This window comes from Triticum dicoccoides, chromosome 7B, assembly GCF_002162155.2.
Source record: "Triticum dicoccoides isolate Atlit2015 ecotype Zavitan chromosome 7B, WEW_v2.0, whole genome shotgun sequence".
Classification (NCBI taxonomy): domain Eukaryota; kingdom Viridiplantae; phylum Streptophyta; class Magnoliopsida; order Poales; family Poaceae; genus Triticum; species Triticum dicoccoides.
Window position 1 is genome coordinate 205,998,116 of NC_041393.1, and position 18,927 is coordinate 206,017,042.

General features: G+C 41.5%; 1 non-coding gene across 1 annotated transcript; it reads right to left on the reverse strand.

Moving 5' to 3' along the window:
• Positions 1-6,619: 6,619 nt before the first annotated feature.
• Positions 6,620-6,692, reverse strand: TRNAR-UCU. Its single transcript has one exon. It is a non-coding gene; the product is annotated as a tRNA-Arg (tRNA).
• Between the last annotated feature and the right edge of the window lie 12,235 nt (positions 6,693-18,927).

An 18,927-nucleotide genomic window follows, 5' to 3' on the forward strand; every position in this document is an offset into this window, starting at 1 on the left:
TTCATGAAGTTGTCACGCCAACGACTACTTCTACTTCTATGGCTAACGCGTTTAGCAATAAAGTAAAGTAAGTTACATGGCGTTCTTCAATGACACGCAGGTCATACAAAAAATAAAGACAACTCCTATGGCTCCTGCCGGTTGTCATACTCATCGACATGCAAGTCGTGAATCCTATTACAAGAACATGATCAATCTCATACATCACATATCATTCATCACATCCTTTTGGCCATATCACATCACATAGCATACCCTGCAAAAACAAGTTAGACGTCCTCTAATTGTTGTTTGCATGTTTTACGTGGCTGCTATGGGTTTCTAGAAAGAACGTTTCTTACCTACGCAATACCACAACGTGATATGCCAATTGCTATTTACCCTTCATAAGGACCCTTTTCATCGAATCCGTTCCGACTAAAGTGGGAGACACTGGCACCCGCTAGCCACCTTATGCACCAAGTGCATGTCAATCGGTGGAACCTGTCTCACGTAAGAGTACGTGTAAGGTCGGTCCGGGCCGCTTCATCCCACAATACCGTCGAAACAAGATTGGACTAGTAACGGTAAGCATATTGAACAACATCAAGGCCCACAACTACTTTGTGTTCTACTCGTGCAAAGAATCTACGCAATAGACCTAGCTCTGATACCACTGTTGGGGAACGTAGCAGAAATTCAAAATTTTCCTACGCGTCACCAAGATCTATCTATGGAGAGACCAGCAACGAGTAGAAGGAGAGTGCATCTACATACCCTTGTAGATCGCTAAGCGGAAGCGTTCAAGTGAACGGGGTTGATGGAGTCGTACTCGTCGTGATTCAAATCACCGATGATCTAGCGCCGAACGGACAACACCTCCGTGTTCAACACACGTACAGCTCAACGATGTCTCCCACGCCTTGATCCAGCAAGGAGAGAGGGAGAGGTTGAGGAAGACTCCATCCAGCAGCAGCACAACGGCGTGGTGGTGATGGAGGAGCGTGGCAATCCTGCAGGGCTTCGCCAAGCACCTACGGGAGAGGAGGAGGTGTCACGGGAGGGAGGGAGGCGCCAAGGGCTCAGGTGTGGATGCCCTCCCTCCCCTCCACTATATATAGGGGCAAGGGAGAGGGGGGAGGCGCAGCCTTGCCCCTTACTCCAAGAAAGGGGTGCGGCCAAGAGGGGGGGAGGAGTCCATCCTCCCCAAGGCACCTCGGAGGTGCCTTCCCCCTTGAGGACTCTTCCCTCTAGGGTTCCCTAGGCGCATGGGCCTCTTGGGGCTGGTGCCCTTGGCCCATGTAGGCCAAGGCGCACCCCCTACAGCCCATGTGGCCCCCCGGGGCAGGTGGCCCCACCCGGTGGGCCCCCGGGACCCTTCTGGTGGTCCCGGTACAATACCGATGACCCCGAAACTTGTCCCGATGGCCGAAACAGGACTTCCTATATATAAATCTTTACCTCCGGACCATTCCAGAACTCCTCGTGACGTCCGGGATCTCATCCGGGACTCCGAACAACATTCGGTAACCACATACAAGCTTCCTTTATAACCCTAGCGTCATCGAACCTTAAGTGTGTAGACCCTACGGGTTCGGGAGACATGCAGACATGACCGAGACGTTCTCCAGTCAATAACCAACAGCGGGATCTGGATACCCATGTTGGCTCCCACATGTTCCACGATGATCTCATCGGATGAACCACGATGTCAAGGACTCAATCGATCCCGTATTCAATTCCCTTTGTCTATCGGTATGTTACTTGCCCGAGATTCGATCGTCGGTATACCGATACCTTGTTCAATCTCGTTACCGGCAAGTCACTTTACTCGTTCCGTAACACATCATCCCATGATCAACTCCTTGGTCACATTGCGCATATGATGATGTCCTACCGAGTGGGCCCAGAGATACCTCTCCGTTTACACGGAGTGACAAATCCCAGTCTCGATCCGCATAAAACAATAGATACTTTTGGAGATACCTGTAGTGCACCTTTATAGTCACCCAGTTACGTTGTGACGTTTGATACACCCAAAGCACTCCTACGGTATCCAGGAGTTACACGATCTCATGGTCAAAGGAAGAGATACTTGACATTGGCAAAGCTCTAGCAAATGAACTACACGATCTTTTGTGCTAGTCTTAGGATTGGGTCTTGTCCATCACATCATTCTCCTAATGATGTGATCCCGTTATCAACGACATCCAATGTCCATAGCCAGGAAACCATGACTATCTGTTGATCACAACGAGCTAGTCAACTAGAGGCTCACTAGGGACATATTGTGGTCTATGTATTCACACGTGTATTACGATTTCCGGATAATACAGTTATAGCATGAATAAAAGACAATTATCATGAACAAGGAAATATAATAATAATACTTTTATTATTGCCTCTAGGGCATATTTCCAACATAGTCCACTTGAGCTAGATGGTGATGATCTTGTCCTCCTCAAGTTGAATCACCTTTCTTGATTGCGCTGGCTCGATGAAGACTAGTAAATTGCTCCCCATACTCCACTATGGGTGAGCCACTCTTCGACACATCTTCACGAGTCCATTGTCACCACAATGGACAACAATCTTCAAGCACGTGATCGCTTCATGATGCTCAACTTGAACTTGCACAACGCAATCTTGAGGACGATCACCACTTGATGTCATCCTCCATGGGTTATGTGGTATCTTCCTATTGATGCATGCCCATGGAAACATGCCTAACCCCATAAAGAACTCTTACTTAGACCATGGGTTAGTACACAAAGCGTAAATGGACAATGCTTACCATACCATGGGATCACTCGATCCCTCTCGATACATCTTGTATGCTTAGTGTGTTGATCAACTTGATTCACTCTTTGACTTAGTCTTGATCAACCTTGTATCGTGCCTTATCTATGACCAGTCTTTGGATACTTCCTTGAGTAGCACCTTAGTCATCACAAAATCTCCATGAAACCAACAAATGGACTTCAAGAAATGCCTATGATCAAACCCTTCAAATATAGCTCAAGGCAACCATTAGTCCATAACGATTGTCATCAATTACGAAAACCACACATGGGGGCACCATGCTCTTTCAGTTGATCTTCACTCGGTATAATACGAAACTTCAAAAAGACACCATGCATGATCACTACTACTACTACGTCTGAAGCTCTACATAAATTTTCCATCATGATGCATCTTACTTTTATCCAATTTAACATTTTAAAGTATCAATTTAAGTTACCTATTTTGTAGTGTGTACATTTCGCCACTTTCACAGTACATCATGCATCTAACCATGCAATCTTCTTAGTACATCTAAAAAATGAAAATATATGTTTGTGTGTTACCAAATGTCCAACACCATGGATGCAAATGATTTCTGTGATGGTATGCCACATCTTCTATAGAATGATAACATACTTGGTATGTAAGCATTCAAAATCTTAATATACATGTTATTGTGTGTGTTACCAAATGTCCAACACCATGGATGCAAATGATTCCTGTGATGGTATGCCACATCTTCTATAGAATGATAACATACTTGGTATGTAAGCATTCAAAATCTTAATATACATGTTATTGGACAGTTAGTTGAAGGAAATTTGATGATGGCGGGATCATGGACTCCTTTTTTTGCGTGAAAACTTTTGACCGATTCATATTCAATCATGGACTCCTTTGCAGATCATGTTGGAAGTAAAAGATAGGTGTTTTATTAAAGAGGTCATTTAGTAAGTTTGAGAGGGTCCAAACCGGTCAAAAGTAGATATACAACCTGGTAATACTAATATCAATCAATTCGTTATTTCCATTGCAATCTTATTTTTAATATTCATATTTTTTATAGAACTTGAGGATAACAGAAAAAAAATTATTATTATTACACTGCACAGTATATTATTCCAACACATGATATTTAATGTGTAAGTGAAATCTTCTTCTATCGTATATAATATATTTTAAAAAAGATGTGTGTACCCCTCTGTTAATTTTTACAGTAAAACCTATGCAATATGTGATGAAATGATGTATAAAAAAACTATTTTAATTAAACTTGACACGATGCATTTTTTTAACAAAAAAATGTGAATCATGAACTATATATTTTTGGTCCAAGCGTCCAACACATAAAATCATCCTTGACCATAAAAAATCTAATGTAAAAAAAAACTCATGACTAACATGCATGAATTTATCAGGCTCCCTCTTCCCCATGAAAAATGAGATGCATGACTTGATGAGGTGGTATCGCTTGCATGATAGATTAATGAAAAGTTGTAAGTTATAAGTACATGTGTGACTTGCTGATATCATGTGATTTTGATCGAACGACTTTCAATAATCGAGATGACGTGGGAACATAGATGTGTATAAAATCTTGTAATGATACCAACCAATGTCCCAAATTTGGATGCCCATCTGTCTTGGTTTTGGAAAGTAATATACTTTGCCGCTGGACATATCTTGTAAAGAGGTAAATGGTGTCCTCGCGTTGGAAGGCCAAATGCATAAAGTCAGATGAAGAAACAAACAATAACGGTCAACCGATGAATAGATTCCCGCAAAAAAACGATGAATAGAGAAGTAAATGACCTTTTAGTGAAATAACATAAAAGAAGAGAAAGAAAACGAGACATGGATTAACTGAGTTCGAACTCATATGTGCCCGGGTGAACAGTAAAATTCGAGAAAATAGTAAAAAAAATCAAAACATTGTAGAAGAAAAATTATGGCAAGACATAGAATGACATTCGTGGAAGTCGTGGCAAAAAAATCAGCACTCCAAAAATAAGTTTTTTGGTGCATCAACTTCTTTTTGCCACCACTTTCACGTATGTCATTTCATGATGAAATTTTACAAGTCATGAAACAAATTGTCAAAATAAAATTCAGTTTTTTTTAATTTTAATATTCACTGAAGCTCATACGAGGTCTAGCTGAGAAGGGCGCAACAAGACTCCAGGACGCTCCTATGCTTCGAGTTAGATCCAAACTTGCCACTCCAAGAAGTCTATACATAGGTCTAATAACATGTAGGAGCAGATGCAAACTACACGTGACATAGGTGTAATCTGCGTCTCTATTCGGCTCGACGGAGGGATGAATGGAAGGAAGAAAACAATATGCACCACATAGCCAACGAAGAGCGAAGAGGCGGTATTGACAAAAAGGAAAAAGCACGCGTATGTCATTTCATGATGAAATTTTACAAGCAATGAAAAAAATTGTCAAAATAAAATTCAGTTTTTTTTAATTTTAATATTCACTGAAGCTCATACGAGGTCTAGCTGAGAAGGGCGCAACAAGACTCTAGGACGCTCCTATGCTTTGAGTTAGATCCAAACTTGCCACTCCAAGCAGTCTATACACAGGTCTAATAACATGTAGGAGCAGATGCAAACTACACGTGACATAGGTGTAATCTGCGTCTCTATTCGGCTCGACGGAGGGATGAATGAAAGGAAGAAAACAATATGCACCACATAGCCAACGAAGAGGCGGTATTGACAAAAAGGAAAAAGCACGCGTATGTCATTTCATGATGAAATTTTACAAGCAATGAAACAAATTGTCAAAATAAAATTCAGTTTTTTTTTAATTTTAATATTCACTGAAGCTCATACGAGGTCTAGCTGAGAAGGGCGCAACAAGACTCCAGGACGCTCCTATGCTTCGAGTTAGATCCAAACTTGCCACTCCAAGCAGTCTATACACAGATTTAATAACATGTAGGAGCAGATGCAAACTACACGTGAGACGTGACATAGGTGTAATCTGCGTCTCTATTCGACTCGACGGAGGGATGAATGAAAGGAAGAAAACAATATGCACCACATAGTCAATGAAGAGGCGGTATTGACAAAAAGGAAAAAGCACGCCCGGTGGGACTCGAACCCACAATCGCTTGATTAGAAGTCAAACGCCTTATCAAAAGGAAAAAGCACGCGTATGTCATTTCATGATGAAATTTTACAAGCAATGAAAAAAATGTCAAAATAAAATTCAGTTTTTTTTAATTTTAATATTCACTGAAGCTCATACGAGGTCTAGCTGAGAAGGGCGCAACAAGACTCTAGGACGCTCCTATGCTTTGAGTTAGATCCAAACTTGCCACTCCAAGCAGTCTATACACAGGTCTAATAACATGTAGGAGCAGATGCAAACTACACGTGACATAGGTGTAATCTGCGTCTCTATTCGGCTCGACGGAGGGATGAATGAAAGGAAGAAAACAATATGCACCACATAGCCAACGAAGAGGCGGTATTGACAAAAAGGAAAAAGCACGCGTATGTCATTTCATGATGAAATTTTACAAGCAATGAAACAAATTGTCAAAATAAAATTCAGTTTTTTTTTAATTTTAATATTCACTGAAGCTCATACGAGGTCTAGCTGAGAAGGGCGCAACAAGACTCCAGGACGCTCCTATGCTTCGAGTTAGATCCAAACTTGCCACTCCAAGCAGTCTATACACAGATTTAATAACATGTAGGAGCAGATGCAAACTACACGTGAGACGTGACATAGGTGTAATCTGCGTCTCTATTCGACTCGACGGAGGGATGAATGAAAGGAAGAAAACAATATGCACCACATAGTCAAGGAAGAGGCGGTATTGACAAAAAGGAAAAAGCACGCCCGATGGGACTCGAACCCACAATCGCTTGATTAGAAGTCAAACGCCTTATCCATTAGGCCACGGGCGCTCTGTGCTATTATGCTCCACTTAAGTTTAATTATCCCCGTCTAACCAGTTTCTCGAACGCGCAATCGGCCCACAGAAGAAAAGAAAAATCCATGATCCCAATCACCCATCCATGGAGATAATTGCATTTATAGTTCTCGTAGTTGCTGGCCACGTTCAACTTGGTCCTGAAATTTGCGTATTGCTTCAATACGGTTCCGGTACATGAAAATACATAGTCAATACGGTCCCCGAGGTTGAAACAACAGTCCTGGCTCTACACATTGCATACGTATCTCGTATTTGCGTAGGAGACGAGTGGGCCGAGAGAAAAAAACGCAAGCCACTAGAACAAAACGTGGGCTGTGACGTAGGCCCATATGTCAGTGGGCCGAGTAAAAAGCGAAAAAAAAAAATGCGCGGCCCCTGGGATTCGCTCCCGCACACAATGGCACAAACCTGCTCGAGCAAGCCACAGCACCAAGCGCATGATCTTGTATATATAACGGGATGCATACTATATTAGTACGTGCGTTTCTGTCTTTTAAAACAGTTCGTGAATTTATAAGTATTCATGAGTTTTTTTAAACGTTCATCGATTCAAAAAATGTTCTAGATTAAAAGATAAAGGTTCGTTTCTACAAAAAATGTTCACGATTTTATAAAAAATGTTCAAAACATGTACGGGAATTTTAAAAATGCATACACAATTTGAAGAATGCATGCAACCAAGTTTCGAACCCGTGATCCCCAGCCAAAATTTGCGCGCTCAAACAACCACACTAAGGTCCATTCCGCTATAGTGGGCCCAGACACATTTTTTGAAAACGCGCGTGCTAGCGAATTAAGCTGGCAGTAGTAATTTCTTTTTGCGAAAAACAGTAGCATTTGCTACTAATAAGATGCACATGGTTTCGAACCATAGTTTCTTTTCTTTTTCGTCTTTTCTGTTTCTTTTTCTTTTCTTCCTTTTCTGTTTATTTTAATTTGTAAAATAATGTTTAAAGTATTCAACATTTGTTAGCGCTTTCAAAACTAGTTCAGAATTTTTTTAACAAATCAGATTTCGAAAATACTTTGAAGTTTTAAATTTTGGTCACCGTATAAAAAAACTATTAAAGTTTTCAAAAATGTTTTCATTTGCAATTTTTTTTCGGATTTTCAAATTGTTCCCGGTTATAAATTCTTGTTCTAAATTTAAATTTTGTACATAAATACAAAAAATTCCCCCTTTTCAAAAAATTATCCAGAATTTAAAATAATGTTAGTGTTTTTTATGATTTTTTCATGAACAAGTCTTTTTTCATGTATTTATCTTTTTTGTATCTGTCACATACAAGCACATATTTGAAAATATTGCACAGTGATATTGTGCTACTATACAATTTTGAAAATATTGTGCATCTATAGTAAAAATCCATTTTTTACTGTATAATAACATGTGTACCCCCTCTGCACCCAACAAATAAAGAATTTTATAAAATGTGAATATTTTTAAATTATGATGTTTTTAAAAATTCGTGAATATTTTTTGAATCCACGAGCATTTTTTGAAGTGGCGTACATTGTTTTAATCTAGAACAGTTTTTGAATTGGTGAACGTTTAAAAAACACACATGAATATTTATAAATTCACGAATTGTTTTAAAAGACAAAAATGCACGTACTAATATACTATGCATCCCTTTATATATACAAGATCATGCGCTTGGTGCTGTGGCTTTGCTCGAGCAGGTTTGTGCCATTGTGTGCGGGAGCGAATCCCAGGGGCCGCGCGTTTTATATTTTTTTTCGCTTTTTACTCGGCCCACTGACATATGGGCCGACGTCACAGCCCACGTTTTGTTCCAGTGGCTTGCGTTTTTTTTTCTCGGCTCACGTGTCTCCTATGCAAATACGGGATACGTATGCAACATGTAGAGCCAGGACTGTTGTTTCAACCTCAGGGACCGTATTGACTACGTATTTTCATATACCGGGACCGTATTAAAGCAATACGCAAGTTCCAGGACCAAGTTGGACGTCGCCAGCAACTACGAGGACTATAGATGCAATTATCTCCCCATCCATGAAGAAAACTTGTTGCAGCCCCCTGCGTACGTCGAACAGCCTATCACAAGCTGGACCCAAAAAAATTCACTAGAGCCTCATTTGTTTGACTAGCAAAAAGGCCCGTGTATTGCAACGGAAGAAAAAATATCATACACTTTTAATTTACAAAAAATGTTTTATAATCTGAGAATTTGTAGCTATTTCTTAAATACATGAAGAGTTGTTAAAAATGTTGATAAAAAGATACAAGATTTTTTAATCATAAAAAAAGCTTTTTTTTGTGTGGAAACGAACATTTTTGTATGGTCTCCTGTTGACGTAGGTACTTGCGCCCCTATTTCATCATTATTTGTTACCATGCATGTCGTAGGTATTGGTCCCTGTTTCATCACTATTTATGCCTTATCAAACTTGTTTTTCATTTTATTTTTTGTCATGCATGCCTCCTTTTTACTTTTTCCCATGCATGTTCTCTCTTTTTTCTTATATATAGGAGAATAGTGCAACATCTCATTTTTATCGGGTCTCCTCTGCATTTTCTCTTTTATTTATTTTATAGCGGACATTCCATTTTTATTGGGTCCTTCTTTTATTTCTTGTCATGCATGTCCTTATTTATTGGGTGTCTCTAGCAAATTTGTCTTCAATTTCATGTTCAATCCTAATTTTGCTGAGGTGTTCATCCTCAATCTGAATCGGTACCGGTTTGAAAAAAAATGAATAATGCATTGTTGATTAACATTGCAGCCTAGATAGTATTTTTTAAATTGTTAACAGGTAAAATAACATCATATTCAGATTCTACATATTTTTCTAATCAAATTCCATATATAACATGTTAAATCTGGAGTTACGGTTTAGAAGATATGAGTATTTTAAAAAAATTGATATGTACAATGGGTTTAATGTCAGAATTATTAGGGTGTTTTCTACAAAATAACAGACGGACTAAGAATACCTATTTCTTTTATTAGTATGTATAGATAGGGCAGGAGAATCGTAGGAATAAAAAAGTCATAGGAAATGAAATGACATATATCTCAAATCCTATAAGTAGGAATAGGAAAAGAGATGCTCTTTAATTCTTGTTTTTGGCATGATAATACGTGTCTCATTTATATTATAAGTATTATAGTACAAACCACGTACATACCAACCTGACAAAACTGAAAAGACAGCAGAACGCTAGCCTTTGCACAGAGGAACACCAGCCAAGAAGTAAAATTACCAACAAGAATGAAAAATCCTCTGAGCTTGACACCAACGCCCGTCACCTGCCTCTGGAACCACCATAGCAGCCATCAATGGAGAAAATGATGGATCACCTCTGCACCCGAGTTCGACGCGGCTCCATCGCTGATATGCAGCTTTGCGGACCTCCAAGGTGGCTCGCCAATAAAGGCGAAGTCATTGCCGTTGAACGAATCAGACCGGGTCAACACCCCGGACACGCCATCGAACTCCAGATCTGGCACCCCTGCCCAACTAAGACGTTGGAGGAGGAAACCATACCTGCCTGCTAGGAACCCAGATCCACCATCTTCCAGATGCCGTCGATGCAGACCACAATCTGCATCTGCTCCTGGACTACCTCCCAAGCTCCACGCCGGAGCCCGAGGACACAGATCCACCACGAGGATGCCGCCGCCGCACCGTCCTTGCTTGAACAGTCTGGTTTCCAAATCCACCACAAAAGCGGATCGCCTCGTTAGGGAAGGATCTGAAGATTTATTAGTCGGCGCCGCCATCGTCGTTGCTGAAACCATGACGATGAACAACCCAAACTCCTAAGAAACTAACGCCTAAAACAATCCACACGCGTGGATCCGGCGACCCCCTCACCACCGACGACCGAGGTCGTCAGCGGAGGGGAGCCACCGGAGAAAGGCGCCCAGGCGGCAGGAGGCGAGATCGCCTTTCTTTCTTCTCCTGGAAGAAAGAAAGCGACCCAAAGCCACGGAGCCTGCCTCAGATGCCCTTTGATCCACATATGATTTTTTTTCACTGAGTCTAGGCTAATGTTTATTTTCCTGTGAAGACCTCATTCAGTTTGAAGGATTTGTATAGAAAAATTGTAGGAATAAGGATTTCACAGGAAAATTTCTTATAGAAGCACTCGGTTTGGAGGAAACACGTACGGGAATTTCATAGGAATATTATTCATTTCCTCTGTTTTTTGAGGAATCTACACATCCACTCAAAGCTCATTTTGTGTGTAGGAACAAGACAAGACAATTCCTTGGGGCTCATTTGGTTTGGAGAAAACTAAAACATAGGAATTAGGATTAGTATAGGAATTTGATAGGATGACACTTGCCATCCTAAGGAATTGACTTGCCTCGTTCCTATGCGTAAAATGAGCTGTGAGTGGATGTGTAGTTTCCTCCAAAAACACAGAAAATAAGTAGTATTCCTACAAAATCTCTGTATGCATTTCCTACAAACCGAATGCACATATAGGATTTTTTTCTCTGGAATCCTTGTTCCTATGTTTTTTCTATGAAAATCCTCCAAAACGAATGAGGCCTTAGGATGACACTTGCCATCCTATTAAATTCCTATACTACTCCTAATTCCTACATTTTGGTTTCCTCCAACCCGAATGAGGCCAAAATGTGGAGGATAGGAAGGATTCCTCCACAGGAATAGTATTCCATTCTTACAAACCAAAGGGTTCTAAAGGATTTTTTTTCCTATAGAAATCATATCCTATGAAATTCCTACAAGATTCCTCCAAACCAAAGGAGGCCTAGACACATAACTATGACGAGGGGAAAAGTGTGTTGCCTCGGGAAATCAATATCCATCATGTGTGATATGCCACCCAAATAGACCTAGTTTTTTTTATCTACTCATCATGCCATGACAGTACAAAGAACACAAAAATTGCATTAGTGTCTATAGACCTTTGTGGAAGGCTAATGAGGAGTTAACTTCTGGAAATGAGAAGGATGGAGAGCTCAGATCAGGAAAACGTGCCTGTAGCCTAAGACACCCTGTCGCCGCCATGTGCACTGGCTCTGCTGCCATTTGTCCTTGTATTTTCAGAATGGCTGTAACATGCAAGTCGTCTTTATATTTTCTACAGTTGCAGTCCTTTCTCCTCGTTTGTTGTGGGTATTGGATTGACACTTTGTCATCATCAAACTATTGTGCCTAATCTTGCATGAGATGGCGTGGAGGACCGACTTCAAGAGATGGCCGTGATGGCGGTGCAAAAGAAGGAATCACTTATGTCAGCAGCCGACACACTCTGGTATGCTGAGGAGATCGAGCTGAACATAGAAGCTCTAGTTGAGTGCCCGAAGGCCTATCTAGAATAATGAAGTGACAGGTGTCTGACACACTGGAAGGAGCGCGAATGACGTTGACTCTCCCGAGGCCACACCATTCTACTGCCTAGATCCATGAGATTGCCATCACCAAGGCCTCGGGTGTGGAACCTAATTTTCATTTTCCAGAGGTTCACATAGACGCGTAGGAAGTCGCCGAGCTATCCACCCTAGAGGATACCATTTGGCCGGTAGTTATAAGGAGCTCCGTATGACGAGTTAGTCACACATATATGAACTTTTTCTCTTCAGGATGTATATTTATTATGCCCCATGTGCCTTCTACATCTTGCATCAGTCCCAATTAGTGTAAGTAGCCTTTAGCTATAACTCTCTTTCAACCAAGCAACATTGAGGTGCCTGAGGTTGCATCAAGAAGTTCCTCTTGGAGGTCGCTACAACCGACGTTCGGTATGAGACTGCATCTGGGGCCAAGCTTTTGTTCGGGATGTCTTAGTACTATTCTTGGATACCTCACGATGGAAAGTAAGCAACCGAAGGTGACCAATAGGTTGATCTTTGATGGGTACCGTAGCAATAATTCAAAATTTTTCTACGCATCACCAAGATCCATCTAGGAGATTCTAGCAAAGAGAGAGAGAGAGAGAGAGAGAGAGAGAGGAAGTGCATCTTCATACCTTTGAAGATCGCTAAGCGGAAGCGTTACTAGAACGCGGTTGATGGATGTCGATTCAAATCACGGAAGATCCGATCTAGCGCTGAACGGACGGCGCCTCCACGTTCAACACACGTACAGCCCGGGGACGTCTCCTCCTTCTTGATCCAGCAATGGGAGAGGAGAAGTTGAGGGAGAGCTCCGGCAGCACGATGGCGTGGTGGTGGAGCTTGTGGTTCTCCTGCAGGGCTTCGCCAAGCTCTACGGAGGAGGATGAAGTGTTGGAGGAGGGAGGGGCTGCACCAGGGGAAGGGGTGCAGCAGCCCTCCCACCCCCCTATTTCTAGGGGCAAGTGAGAGGGGGTCAGCCCCCGTAGATCCCATCTAGGGGGGGGGGTGGCCAAGGGGGGAGTCATGCCCCCCAAGCTAGGTGGGGCGCCCCCCTTAGGGTTTCGCCCAACCCTAGGCGCATGAGCCCTAGGGGGAGATGGCGCCCAGCCCACCTAGGGGTTGGTTCTCCTCCATATTCAGCCCATAGGGCCCTCCGGGGCAGGTGGACCCCCGGAACCCCTTCGGTGGTCCCGGTACAATACTGGTAACCCCCTGAATACTTCCGGCGACCGAATAAGGACTTCCCATATATAAATCTTCATCTCTGAACCATTCCAGAACTCCTCGTGACGTCCGGGATCTCATCCGAGACTCCGAACAACATTCGGTAACCACATACTATTTCCCATAACAACTCTAGTGTCACCGAATCTTAAGTGTGTAGACCCTACGGGTTCAGGAATCATGCAGACATGATCGAGACAGCTCTTCGGCCAATAACCAACAGCGGGATCTGGATACCCATGTTGGTTCCCACATGTTCCACGACGATCTCACTGGATGAACCACGATGTCGGGGATTCAATCAATCTCATATACAATTCCCTTTGTCCATCGGTATGTTACTTGCCCGAGATTCGATCGTAGGTATCCCAATATCTCGTTCAATCTCGTCACCGGCAAGTTTCTTTACTCGTTCTGTAACGCATGATCCCATGACTAACTCCTTAGTCACATTGATCTCATTATGATGATGCATTATCGAGTGGACCCAGAGATACCTCTCCGTCATACGAAGTGACAAATCCCAGTCTCCATTCGTGCCAACTCAACAGATACTTTCAGAGCTACCTGTAGTGCACCTTTATAGCCACCCAGTTACGTTGTGACGTTTGGTACACCCAAAGCATTCCTATGGTATCCGGGAGTTGCACAATCTCATGGTTTAAGGAAATGATACTTGACATTAGAAAAGCTCTTAGCAAACGAACTACACAATCTTGTGCTATACTTAGGATTGGGTCTTGTCCATCACATCATTCTCCTAATGATGCGATCCCATTATCAATGACATCCAATGTCCATGGTCAGGAAACCATAACCATCTATTGATCAACGAGCTAGTCAACTAGAGGCTCACTAGGGACATGTTGTGGTCTATGTATTCACACATGTATTACGGTTTCCAGTTAATACAATTATAGCATGAACAATAGACAATTATCATGAACAAGGAAATACAATAATAACCAATTTATTATTGCCTCTAGGGCATATTTCCAACAGTCTCCCACTTTCACTAGAGTCAATAATCTAGTTCACATCACTATGTGATTGTAATGAATCCAACACCCATGGGGTTTGATCATATCTCGCTTGTGAGAGAGGTTATTAGTCAACGGGTCTGAACCTTTCAGATCCGTGTGTGCTTTACAAATCTCTATGTCATCTTGTAGATGCAGCTACCACATGCTATTTGGAGCTATTCCAAATAACTGCTCTACTATATGAATCCGGTTTACTACTCACAGTCATCCAGATTAGTGTCAAAGTTTGCATCGACGTAACCCTCCATAATCGAGAAAATTCCTTAGTCCACTAGTTACTAAGGATAACTTTGACCGATGTCCTGTGATCCATTCCTGGATCACTATTGTACCCCTTGACTGACTCATGGCAAGGCACACTTGAGGTGCGGTACATAATATATCATACTGTAGAGCCTACGTCTAAAGCATAGGGGATGACCTTCGTCCTTTCTCTCTCTTCTGCCGTGGTTAGGTCTTGAGTCTTACTCAATACTCACACCTTATAACACAGCCAAGAACTCCTTCTTTGTCGGTCTATTTTGAACTCCTTCAAAATCTTGTCACGGTATGTATTCATTTGAAAGTACTATTAAGCGTTTTGATCTATCCTTATAGATCTTGATGCTCAATGTTCAAGTAGCTTAATCCAGGTTTTTTCATTGAAAAACACCTTTCAAACAACCCTATATGCTTTCTAGAAATTCTACATCATTTCCGATCAACAATATGTCAACAACATATGCTCATCAGAAATTCTATAGTGCTCCCACTCACTTCTTTGGAAATACAAGTTTCTCATAAACTTTGTATAGACCCAAAATCTTTGATCATCTCATCAAAGCGTATATTCCAACTCCGAGATGCTTACTCCAGTCCTTAGAAGGATAGCTGGAGCTTGTCATACTTGTTAGCATCCTTTAGGATTGACAAAACCTTCTGGTTGTATCACATACAACCTTTCCTCAAGAAAATTGTCGAGGAAACAATGTTTTGACATCCTATCTACAAGATTTCATAAATAATGCAGTAACTGCTAATATAATTCCAACAGACTCTTAACATCGCTACGAGTGAGAAAGTCTCATCGTAGTCAACTCCTTGAACTTGTCAGAAAACATCTTAGCGACAAGTCGAGCTTTCTTGATGGTGACACTTACCATCATTGTCCGTCTTCCTTTCAAAATCCATGTGTACCCAACAGCCTTACGACCATCAAGTAGTTCTTCCAAAGTCTACACTTTGTTTTCATACATGGATCCTCTCTCGGATTTTATGGCCTCGAGGAATTCATTGGAATCCGTACCCACCATCGCTTCTCCATAGCTCGTAGGTTCATTGTTGTCTACCAACATGACCTGCAAGAAAGGGTTACGTACCACTCTGAAGTAGTACGCATCCTTGTCGACCTACGAGGTTTGGTAGTGACTTGATCTGAAGTTTCATGATCACTATCATCGGCCTCCACTTCAATTGGTGTAGGCACCATAGGAACAACTTCCTGTGCCCTGCTACACAAGTTGAAGTGATGGTTCAATAACCTCATCAAGTCTCCACCATCCTCCCACTCAATTCTTTCGAGAGAAACTTTTTCTCTAGAAAGGACATGTTTTCAGAAACAATCACTTTTGCTTCCGGATCTGAAATAGGAGGTATACCCAACTGTTTTGGGTGTCCTATGAAGATGCATTTATCCGCTTTGGGTTCGAGCTTATCAGGCTGAAACTCTTTCACATAAGCGCCGCCGCCCCAAACTTTTAAGAAACGACAGCTTAGGTTTCTCTAAACCATAGTTCATACGGTATCATCTCAACAGAATTACGTGGTGCCCTATTTAAAGTGAATGGGGTTGTCTCTAATGCCTAACCCATAAATGATAGTGGTAATTCGATAAGAGACATCATGGTATGCACCATATCCAATAGGGTGCAGCTATGATGTTCGGACACACCATCACACTATGGTGTTCCAGGCGGTATTAGTTGTGAAACAATTTCCACAATGTCTTAATTGTGTACCAAACTCACAACTCAGATATTCATCTCTATGATCGTATCATAGACATTTTATCCTCTTGTCACGAAGATCTTCAACTTCACTCTGAAATTACTTGAACCTTTCAATAATTCAGACTTTTGCTTCATCAAGTAAATACACTTAGCATCTACTCAAATCATCTGTGAAGTAAAAACATAACGATATCCACTGCGTGCCCAGCACTCATTGGACTGCACACATCAAAATGTGTTACTTCCAACAAGTTGCTTTCTTGTTCCATCTCACTGAAAATGAGGCCTTTCAGTCATCTTGCCCATGTGGTATGATTTGCATGTCTCAAGTGATTCAAAATCAAGTGAGTCTGAACGATCCATTTGCATGGAGTTTCTTCATGCGTATATACCAATAGACATGGTTCGCATGTCTCAAACTTTTCAAAAAAAATGAGTGATTCCAAAGATCCATCAACATGGAGCTTCTTCATGCGTTTTATACCAATATGACTCAAATGGCAGTGCCACAAGTATGTGGTACTATCATTACTATCTTATATCTTTTGGCATGAACATGTGTATCACTACGATCGAGATTCAATAAACCATTCATTTTAGGTGCAAGACCATTGAAGGTATTATTCAAATAAACAGAGTAACCATCATTCTCCTTAAATGAATAACTGTATTGCGATAAACACAATCCAATCATGTCTATGCTCAACGCAAAAACCAAATAACAATTATTTAGGTTTAACACCAATCCCGATGGTAGAGGGAGCGTGCGATGTTTGATCACATCAACCTTGGAAACACTTCCAACACATATCGTCATCTCATCTTTAGCTAGTATCCGTTTATTCTGTAGCTTTTTATTTCGAGTTACTAACACTCAGCAACCGAACCGATATCTAATACCCTGGTGCTACTAGGAGTACTAGTAAAGTACACATAATGTATATCCAATATACTTCTATCGACCTTGCCAGCCTTCTCATCTACCAAGTATCTAGGGTAGTTCTGCTTCAGTGACCGTTCCCCTCATTACAGAAGAACTTAGTCTCGGGTTTGGGTTCAACCTTGGGTTTCTTCACTAGAGCAACAACTGATTTGCCGTTTCATGAAGTATCCCTTCTTGCTCTTGCCCTTCTTGAAACTAGTGGTTTTACTAACCATCAACAATTGATGCTCCTACTTGATTTCTACTTTCGCGGTGTTAAACGTCGCGAATAGTTCAAGGATCATCATATCTATCCCTAATAGGTTATATTCATCACGAAGCTCTAGTAACTTGGTGGCAGTGACTTTGGAGAACCATCACTATCTCATCTGGAAGATTAACTCCCACTCGATTCAAGCGATTGTAGTACTTAGACAATCTGAGCACATGCTCAATGGTTGAGCTTTTCTCCCCTAGTTTGCAGGCTAAGAAACTTGTTGGAGGTCTCACACCTCTTGACGTGGGCACGAGCCTGAAATCCCAATTTCAGTCCTTGGAACATCTCATATGTTCTGTGACGTTTCAAAAACATCTTTGGTGCCTCAATTCTAAACCATTTAGCATTACGCACTGAACTATCACGTAGTCATCAAAATGTGTATGTCAGATGTTCGCAACATCCACAGACGACGCTCGAGGTTCAGCACACTGAGCGGTGCATTAAGGACATAATCCTTCTGCGCAACAATGAGGAAAATCCTCAGTATACGGACCCAGTACACACAATTGCTACTATCAACTTTCAACTAAAATTTTCTCTAGGAACATATCTAAAACAGTAGAACTAAAGCGCAAGCCACGACATAATTTGCAAAGACCTTTTGACTATGTTCATGATAATTAAGTTCATCTAATCAATTATTTAGTGAACCCCAACTCAGATAGACATCCCTCTAGTCATCTAAGTGATACATAATCCGAGTCAACTAGGCCGTGTCCGATCATCACGTGAGACAGACTAGTCATCATCGGTGAACATCTTCATGTTGATCGTATCCACTATACGACTCATGTTCGACCTTTCGGTCTCTTGTGTTCCAAGGCCATGTCTGTACATGCTAGGCTCGTCAAGTCAACCTAAGTGTTTTTGCATGTGTAAATCTGGCTTACACCTGTTGTATGCGAATGTTAGAATCTATCACACCCGATCATCACGTGGTGCTTCGAAACAACGAACTTTCTCAACGGTGCACAGTTAGGGGGAACACTTTCTTGAAATTTTAGTGAGGATCATCTTATTTATGCTACCGTCGTTCTAAGCAAATAAGAAGTAAACATGACAAACATCACATGCAAATCATAAAGTGACATGATATGGCCAATATCATCTTGCACCTTTGATCTCCATCTTTGAGGCGCGGCATGATCACCTTCGTCACCGGCATGACACCATGATCTCCATCATCGTGTCTTCATGAAGTTGTCTCGCCAACTATTACTTCTACTACTATGGCTAACGGTTAGCAATAAAGTAAAGTAATTACATGGACAATGACACGCATGTCATACAATAAATTAAGACAACTCCTATGGCTCCTGCCCATTGTCATACTCATCGACATGCAAGTTGTGATTCCTATTACAAGAACACGATCAATCTCATTCATCACATTCTTTTGGCCATATCACA